This window comes from Adelges cooleyi, unplaced genomic scaffold, assembly GCF_023614345.1.
Source record: "Adelges cooleyi isolate 19-005CV unplaced genomic scaffold, UGA_ACOO_1.1 ACOO_flye_CR_arks_rails_tigmint_CR_PRNA_218, whole genome shotgun sequence".
Taxonomy (NCBI): domain Eukaryota; kingdom Metazoa; phylum Arthropoda; class Insecta; order Hemiptera; family Adelgidae; genus Adelges; species Adelges cooleyi.
This window is the reverse complement of record NW_026095880.1, coordinates 3,333-13,629: the sequence shown is the minus strand read 5'-3', so window position 1 is coordinate 13,629 and position 10,297 is coordinate 3,333. Positions and strand designations below refer to the sequence as shown.

Below are 10,297 nucleotides of genomic sequence, written 5' to 3'. Positions count from 1 at the left end.
AAAAAATGTATGATATGTAAATTAATATGAGTTAAATGTGTACTATTATTTATTTTTCCTAGTGTATTTCAAAATTTAGGATACTGAATTATGTTAAATATCAATTAAATTGAGCGGTACAGGAGAAAAAAACCATGCAAAACATATTTTTAATTAATTTAAATTGGTATGAAAAAAAAATTTACTTAATATTTATTAATAATGCTTAAAAATTATTGATAAATGCATTTCGAATCGTTAATTTTATAAAAAAAAAAATATACCATTTTTAAAATGTGAATTGCATGGTTTTTACTTTCAATGTGCAATGTTGTTATATAAGAGTAATTACAAATTTTTTAAGGTAAGTTAGTTTTCAAAAATCAGAATCTGTTAAAAATTGATAGTATATAATTGTTTCTAAATTTAGAATATCATAATACATATTTAAATGATATAGATATATAAAAAAGTATTTTAAAATTATTAAAAGGATGATAAGTTATTATTTTATTCATAACTAAAAATGTATGAGATATTCGTTTCGAATCAAAACGAAAATTGTAAAAAAAGTGATTGACATGTTTGTTTTTTTTATATTCTATTTTTAAAGTATTATATTTGAATATTCAAGTTCATCTATCTAAAAACGTGTAGACTTCTAAACTACAGTATGACTTCTATCAAAGCAGTTTTATCAAGAAAATCAGGACCGATACGTGAAATAAACATGTGAATCATGTTTTTAAACAATATTATTCTTGAACTCTACAGGAAAGAAAAAGAAAGAATAAAAACATGTAAGTCACTTTAAAAGAAATATACATTTTTGATTTAGCTGTAATTAAAAATTAATAACACATTCATTTCGAATCAAAACGAGAATTTTATAAAATAAAACGTATAATTTTTTAAAAAGTGATTTACAGGTTTTTATTTTTTATTTTTAATACTCAAAATAAACTATTGAAAAACCGTTAGACTTATATACTATAGTTTGACTTTTATCAAATCATCTTTACCAATAAAATTTGAAACCAGAAATGTACTATTATATTAGCTAAAGATAATCTCTGATTAATAATTTTTTCAATATAATAGAACAGTTTCTGTATCAACAATTATTTAACATAACGTAAATAAATTGTTAAGGTAAGTTATTCTATAATAAAAAGACTTGATGGTATATAAAAATATGGTTTTTACATGTGTGTATGTGGGTTTTCACTTGAGAATTCAATATTCATGTTTTGTTCATTATAAAACCAATGTAATATAATTATTGAATATTTATGATTATCTACGATATAAATAAATAACACACGTAAATTAGTTTTAAAAAATTAATATTTTATACTTAAACTAATCATTAGTTTTTTTAAAAAATATTTTTATAAAAAGAGCAATACAAATTTTAAAAAATGTTAATGAAAAAATTTTTATGTATATTATTGTATGTACTTTATTCTTCGGAGGATTGGGCGGGTGACGGCGGACGACTCGGAAGTTACTGTTCTACATTCTCTGTACTGTTAACAGCTCTATTTAAAGCAATTACTTATTAATTTATTATTAAAAAAAAAAAAAAAAAAGGTTATTATAAATAATACTAACCGAAAAACAACCACAACCGGAACACGATGAAGAATAATTTCATGTCCCTCTGGGAAGTATTCGTATCCTAATTTTATTGAAAAAATCATAATTAAAAAAATATTTATAAAAAATTATATAATTTAAACTTACTTCTTTCAAGATACCTCACTAAATCTTGTTCAGGCATGATGGTGTTGTCGCAAACAGATTAAGATATCTAATGATTACTGAATCAGGCTAATATATTACCCCACCATATCGTTTGCACAAGAATCAATAGGAGATCAATTTTGCTTAATCTTAAAAAAATGGAAACAAACGATTCATTGTTTTAATATGTTAGCCCCGCCGGCCAAGCGCGGCGGACGACGGCGCGAACCCTCGACGGACCGGTGTAGACTATTTTAAATAAAATATATAATATTTTTGTTATTATCCCTTTTGTTAAATAAGTATGCTACACAATAATATAAATGTAGTATGAATAGTATTTAATTACTTTTTAAGGGAATATTAAAATAAATTAAAATGTAATTATTTCTTATAAATATTATATAATAAATCGATAAGTGTAATATTTAAACATTTGTTAATCGAATGTTGAGAGATAATCTTTGTATAATAATAATAATAATAAACTATCAATAACATGATATATATTAATTTAAATTAAGTTTTTAAATATTTACACATTAATATACTTTCAGAGAAAATCTTTACGAAATAACTATCAGAATGGAATCTTTAAAGTCAAAACTGAAAATACAATCCAAAGCCACAGAGTATATTAAGATGATGGAACTACAAATTGATCATCCCTATAGAGTTTTATATGTTAAAAATGTTGAAACAAAGTACAGAATTTGTGTTGTCGCAACACTCGAAATTGCCGACAATTCAAAACTGAACTTATTTTTACCCAAGTCCATTGAAATGACAGCTGAAGAAATTATTTTATATAATAATTCTGAACCTAAATTACATTTTACTTTTCATGGCATGAACGGAAATGCTTATAAGTTTGATTTTGAATAAATCAATATATCTAATATCAAAATGTGTATTCCATTTTTTTTTTTTTTTATAATAATTAATATTTTTCAATGGAAATGCTATTAAGTTTAATTTTGAATTGATGTATTGTTAAACATACTATATGTCTTTAATTTTGTCCAATAATAATTATTTTACGTAACATAATATATGAATTGTAATCATATATAAAAATATTTTATATCATGTGTATTTATATACATATATACTATAAACTTACATGAAAATAAAAACCAATAACTAACTATATAATTGAAATTTATTTATACTATAATTTTATTTAGTAATAATGATTTATATACAAGTAACTAAATAAAACAAAACATTGAAATATAATAGTATACTAAAGTGGTGTAGTAATAATAATATTATATTGGTCATAATAAATTGATGTGTACGGGTTAAATTTTCATACAACAAAATAATATTTTGGAATGTTGAATTAGCAACTGATTTTTTTTTGGTATTTTTTTTGTGTTTATAATTTAGAATACAAAATGGATATTGAACAACATGTATGTGGATGTGGTGATATTTTCACAAATAAAAGTGACCTGGTTAATCATTGTTTAATACATAATCATAGACAATCGGTAATCGTTAAAAACAAAAATTTCATTGCTATGTCAGAAGCAAAACGTCTAAAAATTGATACTGGAAATGGAAAGAAACTAAAAAAACATCATTGTATGAATTCAGTTGGTTCCGGTTTTGTTACACTACAATCAGCTTTGAACAATAATGTTCATACGTTTTTCTCAAAAAACAACACAGACATAACTCAAGTTGTAGAGTATATGATTGATGTTTGTGATGATTTAATTACGTTACTTGAAAATTCAACATCTGCAGGACTGGTAAAATTCAACGTTGTTTTACATGCTACGTATTTCCATCCAGTAACGGGGGAAGTTAAAGACGTAGCTTTCAAAACACGGAATAAACGTATTGATTCTGGAACTAATTACGTTGAGTTGATGAGCAAACTTATTATGATACTCGAGTTGGAGAGAGAAAATTTAGATGTGAAATCGTCGGGTTGGACATTACTTTTTATTGATGGTTTGTTAGTTCGAACTCACAAGTACAAACCATTGACAGGATCTTCATTTATTGAACTTCCGAATTGTATAAAAAACAGAAATGCAGTAATAAATATTAAAAACGAAGATAACATGTGTTTCAAATGGTCAGTATTGTGTAAATATAATACTAGTCATAATAAAGTTTTGATAAATGAACGCTATAAACTCTTAGAACAACAGATGAAAATAAACTTTAACGGTATTGATTTCCCCACTCCAATTCAACAAATCAACAAATTCGAACGAATTAACCCGTCAATATCAGTAAACGTCTTCGCGTTGGATGACAGAAAAAATGTATATCCGTTGAGAATTACGAAAAAACGCAGTGATGTGATTGATCACATTGATTTGTTGATGTTGACATCGAGCGATGGTAACAATCATTATTGTTACAATATGCATACATACTGTCCAAGCAATACGAACAACAACAGCAGCAACAATTATCAAACATCGTCTGCCCAATCAAGAGACTTAAAGAAATTAAAAAACTCAAAGGAGTGACATCGGGTGTGGTCGCAACTAAAATAAACATGAGCGATTATCTTCATTGTCTAAAGACCAAATTGACTCAATCACATAAAGTTTCAGTCATACGATCAAAACTTCATGAAGTCATAACCATGGATACACAGAAACTGTCGTTGAGCAACTCGTACGATAAGAGGGCCCTGGTCGGTGGTTCCGATGAATACCCCGATATTTACACCAAGGCATGGGGTCATTATTCACTCAAAGAAAATAATTAATAATCTATTTTGTAATAATTGTATAATATTTCTCTTGATTAAATAAAATCAAATATTTTGAAGAAGAAATCAAATAAAATATATTGCAAAAAAATTGTATAATATTATTAAGTAATTTTTACGTGATTATATATTTTACGAATAGTATGTTCTGTACAATATTTTGTTTATACAACACTAATATTAAGCTTACAGTTGTATTATAAATAATTAAATATGATAATAATGATTTATATAATAAAAAAAATCAATCAAGAAAAATCTGTTAACCATTTTTTCAAACAAAACACTTTGTATAGACTACATGCTCTATAGTTATTCATGTGTCGAATACAACAAGGTTCAGAGGCAAGGTGTAGATTTTTCAGCGGTGGACATCCCAAATCTTCCATTTCAACGACACGTTGTCCGGGTAAGTATCGTTCAATGACTTCCTTTTTCTGCACACCCTTCACGTAGACGACTTCACTGCGCATCAAATTGATTATTCTCGGTAGTTCTGTATACTCTACGTCTCCACACAATGTATCCATTCCATGGTGATACATTTTTAACCAATAGTTGGTCTTTGAGTCACCGACTGTGTTGACAGGATGTTTGAACATCCAGTGATATACAGAAGTAGAATCCATGGCCACTACAGACATTTCCTTGATCAAAAATGAATGATCATTGGACGCAGCGGATACAACTCCTTGTATGTCGACAATCAGTGCGGATAAATATCTGTTTTCAGTATCCACGAGTTGTGTTCGGCACCGAATCCCAGCCATTTTACATAACACTGGTCACCTCGTGTGAGCAACACTCGCTCAACTAAGTAACTGTCAGGATACTGTGTTCGCTGTAGCTCTTCAGTGTAGAATTTTCCCGAAATCGGATTACCTTGGTAGTCCTCAAGATGATATGTTGGTGGTACTGTACGAGATACCTTAACCACAGTAAACAGCTCACTACTCCAGCTCGGCAAGTAACCCTTGTCAAACACGGATTTAACCTTGGATATTCGTACGTTGTCACCAACTTTAAATCGTACAGCAATGTTGTCGGATATTTTGCGCAACTTTAACTGAACACTACCGGGATTTTCCACAGCCTGCACCGGAGTCATACCAATGGTACGGTGCCGGTGATTGTTGTTATATTCGTAAACTAGGGCGGGCAGACTTGCAACCCATTTGTACGACCCTCGAGCGGTGAAACTACGCCACATTAACCCTTTCAAAGTGCGATTGAAGCGTTCGACCAGACAAGCCTTCATAGTTGAGTATGTCGAGTAGTGTTTTATGTCATACTGGCGCATAAGTTCTTGAAAAGTTCCATTATAGAATTCTTTTCCAGCATCCGTCTGTAAAAAGCTCGGCTTTCGGCCCTGTGTCAGTATGCTACGCATTGCCGCGGTAACTTTTACCGCAGTCTTGTCCAGTAGTGGTATAGCCCACGCATACTTTGAAAAACCATCGATACAAGTGAGAATGTACCGATACCGGCGGTCCGGGTGTGTACCCATTTCCACGAGGTCAGCATGCCACAAGTCGTCGAGTCCTTTGATGTTGATTCGCTGACGTGTGTACACCTTGCGGGCTTGTCGATGCAACTCGTATGCAATCTTTGTCTTCATCTCGGCTACCATCTTTATGCTATGGTCATCAGTGACTGCGGTATTCCATCAATGTACCCGGCTTCGTTGAGTTCTTCAAGTATAGATACAATCTCGGGTGACACTCCAGTGTTGCCAGCCGATCGGGCAGCCATGAGTAGTCTTAACCGATCTACAAGTTCATTAGGATTATCCCAAAACAAGTACTCTTTGTGTGCAGCAGCGTTTGGATTAAGTCTCAACTCCAGACCGGTACCAACATGAAACATTGGATCAATAATTTGTTTAAACTTGTATCCACCCTTTTTTAATGTTTTGTTCCTTTTCAAATGAGCACCGGTTTCTGTTAAAATTTGTTTGTACACGTTCAAATCACTTTGGTTGTACACACCGGGGTTTTTGGAAAACAACAATTGCACCAGACCCATGGTCAATGGATATTCCGTTTCGTTTAAAATGATGGATGTATCGGTGATTTTCACATCTTTGACACTGCCCATCACAATAGTGTTATTTGTCAGTGTCGGTCCGTATTGTCTGTCTCTGTTTGAATGCGTCAGCCATTGTGCAATGTAATCACTCCATTGTTCACCTCCACTGGATTGAACTACATGATTACCATCGGTCAATTGCGGTTGCTGCTGCTGATGCTGCTGTATAGATGAGAGTTTATCAAGTGGTTCGATAATCGGAGCGAATTTCCTCTGGACTCGTGCTTGCGATTCAGCTTCACCGCGGCGCAGTGCAAGATATTTAAGTTTAACGTTTTCCCGGGCCTCGGCCAACCGAACGAGAATCGATTGCTTTTGTTGTTTGCTCTCTTCGCCACCACCACCACCACCACCACTACCATTGTCTTTATTTTCCATAGTTTGAGTGTCAACATATGTGTTTTTGTGTGTGCGTGTGTGTAAACTGACTGAAACTCAACTAAATAGTAACGTATGTGTCGAATTTGTATCTGTACCGACCGTTGTCACGCTTAGAGTCTAAACATATCACTGCGAATCCATAGCGATCGCGGTGCCAACACTGTTGACAAAACTCTTTAAACTGATTGTATTTCATGTCACAGCTGACGTACTCGTCGTATGCGTGACGTAAATTTACATCGTCTTGACGAAACAAAACGATAAGGTTTGCATTGTCCCGGAGAACTTGTTTTTGGATTTTTGACAGAGTTTGAGCGAGGAAAAACACATCGACACGCTTGTGTCGACCTCGTGCAAAGTAATCACAAATCACGTTTTGTTTCTGAGTCAGCACATCATCAAATATGAACACACTATTTGGGAGAACCTTGTCCACCGGAGGCACTGCTTCGGCGTCTTGATATGTAAACACTCGCACGCCCTTGACTCCGTTCAACACGTCCACAAGCAGTTTGTATTTGGACTGATGTAGTGATTTCGAATAAATGTAAACGTTTTCAAATTTCACGCCATTCAAATCGGTCAACAGTACAAACATTAAATTGGTTTTACCACAGTTTGATGGTCCACAAATCAAAGCCCTGATTGTGCTTGGCAAAAGTTTTCCGTGTTTTAACACTGTCGCAGCAGATGTAGTACTTGCATCGTCATCGTCATAGTTGACCACAGGTAGTGTAACTGATTGTTTTTTGAATCGCATCGCTGCAATCGCAACAGCAACACACGTCAGTAGAGTATAAATACTGTTGTCGTCAGTGACGACATTGGTATTGGAGGACTTTAAAGATGGTTGCTATTAAAGTGAAGAGACGCCATCGCCACCGCCGCAGTGGCTCGGGCATATTAAATTCAGTAATTGACAACCTTCCGTTTGAAGTGCACGTGCCTGGATATCAGTTTGCAGGGCCCGGTACGAAATTAACTAAGCGATTGGCTCGAGGTGATCGTGGAATCAATCCTTTGGATTCGGCTTGCCGTGATCACGACATTGCATACTCTCAGAGCAAAACACTCGCCGACCGACATCGTGCCGATCAAGTTTTGGAACATCAAGCGTGGGATAGAGTTAAAGCGAAAGATTCAAACATGAAGGAACGTGCCGTAGCTTGGGCCGTGACAAACGCTATGAAAGTTAAACGAAAACTTGGTATGGGATTCCGTACAGTTGTGGGCGCAGCAAAGCGTGTCGACATCCATCCGGATGAATTGATCACGGCGAAGCGATCGATTTTGGCAGCCAAACGTGTGATTTTGAAAAAGGTAAACAACAAGAAGACGGGTTCAATGAAGAAAAAGATGTCTGTACGTTTGCCCCGGACAATTGCAATTCCAAAAATCGGTGGTGTAATACCATTAATTCCGATTTTCGCCGGTCTCTCGGCATTGGGTGCTTTGGCCGGAGGAGCTGCAAATGTGGTAAAAGTTGCCAGTGAAATTAATAACCGTCGCGGTGGTGCTGGTGGTCAACCATTCAAAATTGGCAGAGGATTCTATTTGCGACCGTACAAATCGGGTTCGAGTTACAAATTGGTGAACAACAAAGCATCTACTGCTGCTGCTGCTGGCAAAGGTATTGGTAAAAAAAAAAAAAACAAGAAAAACCACAATAAACGTCAAGTCAAACGACGTTCAAACAAAAGTGCAAAAAACTAATTGCGAAGCTACCCAATCGTGCACTGTTTGATTATGAATTATCAGATTTTGCAACAAAGTGCAATATACCGGGATTTCGAGGAGTGTATTGTAGGGATACGCTTCCGATTGCACCGTACACCACAGAAGCGGGCATTATTAATTTAGATTTGGAACGCAATCTCGGTTCACACTGGGTAGCTTACAGAAAGCAAGGACATCATGTTAGTTATTTCGATAGTTTTGGAAACTTGACACCACCGCTTGAGGTACAAAACTATTTTAAAGACTGCATGATTGACTACAACTACAGTCGTTATCAAAAGTTCAACACGTTCAATTGTGGACATTGGTGTTTGAAATTCCTACTGAACACACTCGACAATGGTCACAACAGTGACGTTAAGCGGTGAGGGATCCGAATTACAATGTATATTTAACCCACCACTGGAAGTGGGTGAACACTGTGAAATTGGATTGTTGAGTTTGCACACGTGGAACACTATCCCGAATGTTGATGAGCGAAACAACAAGTTTATCGTGGGCGGTACACTGGACACCGATAGTGCATCTCAACCGATCGCTATTCATGAGGTTACAATACCCACGGGATCGTATGAATTTGAAGACATCAAAAAAATTATCACATCCGATTGGCCAAAGGAAATGAACTCGATTAAAATTATTGGCAATCACAACACTATGCGTTGTGAAATAACCAGTGATTATCCAGTGGATTTCACTCCTCGGGACTCGATTGGTGAACTACTTGGATTCCGACGGAGGGTGCTCGAAGCCAACAAGACACATATATCCGATTCACCGATGAAGATAATCAGGGTGACGTGTATAAGAGTTGATTGCAATGTAATTGAAGGATCATTTCATAGCGGTCGTCAGTCACACACGTTGCACGAATTCTTTCCCAGCGTTGCTCCGGGTTACCGTATCATAGAGTGTCCCAAACACGTTGTATACTATCCTCTAAACACATCACAGTTGAGCACATTGAACATACTGTTGCGTGATCAAGACGGACACAAGATCAATCTACAGAACGAACAATTAACCATACGTTTGCATATCAAACATCGTTGAAATGTATGATGAAACATCAGCATCGTCTACATCAACACTATCCCTCTTGTGGGATCGTATAAGACAATTGACTACCACGCGATCTGGTCTATGGTTGTGTATTTCATTTACAATTTTACAAATTTTGCTACAGCTGTCTATAACCATATTCGAACCTGTATCACTCAGCAGCAATCAAATTGTGAATTGTTGCTCTGCCGTTAATTGTACACCCAACAGTACAATAACACAATCATCCGTTGTGGAACGTACCGAAGCTCTTGCTAGAGAACTTTACGGCCTTGACGATCAAGTGTTTATATTGGAAAAGCGAATCAACATTTTGGAACAAACTGTGAAAACAAAAAAAATCAAACATGCCATTGATATTCAATCGGAAGCATCATCAAAATCGAATGATGAAACCGGTGAACAAAAAGACAGTCAATCGATCGTTGACATCCAAACGGAACAATCGTCGTTTACCTAAACAGAATAATCGTCACCGACGACACCGCTTACCGCTCTCTCAAAAAAGTATTATATTTTTGAAACGTTTGGGTTGTCGTGTCATCAACACATTGTCAAAAC

At 34.7% G+C, this 10,297-nt stretch overlaps 1 long non-coding RNA gene across 1 annotated transcript; it reads right to left on the bottom strand.

The window, feature by feature from the left end:
- Nucleotides 1-1,436: 1,436 nt before the first annotated feature.
- LOC126835099 (uncharacterized) lies at nt 1,437-1,786 on the bottom strand. The gene is made up of 3 exons (XR_007685136.1): nt 1,726-1,786; nt 1,594-1,660; nt 1,437-1,520 (listed from the first exon to the last, which is right to left on the bottom strand). It is a non-coding gene; the product is annotated as an uncharacterized LOC126835099 (long non-coding RNA).
- Nucleotides 1,787-10,297: the final 8,511 nt, after the last annotated feature.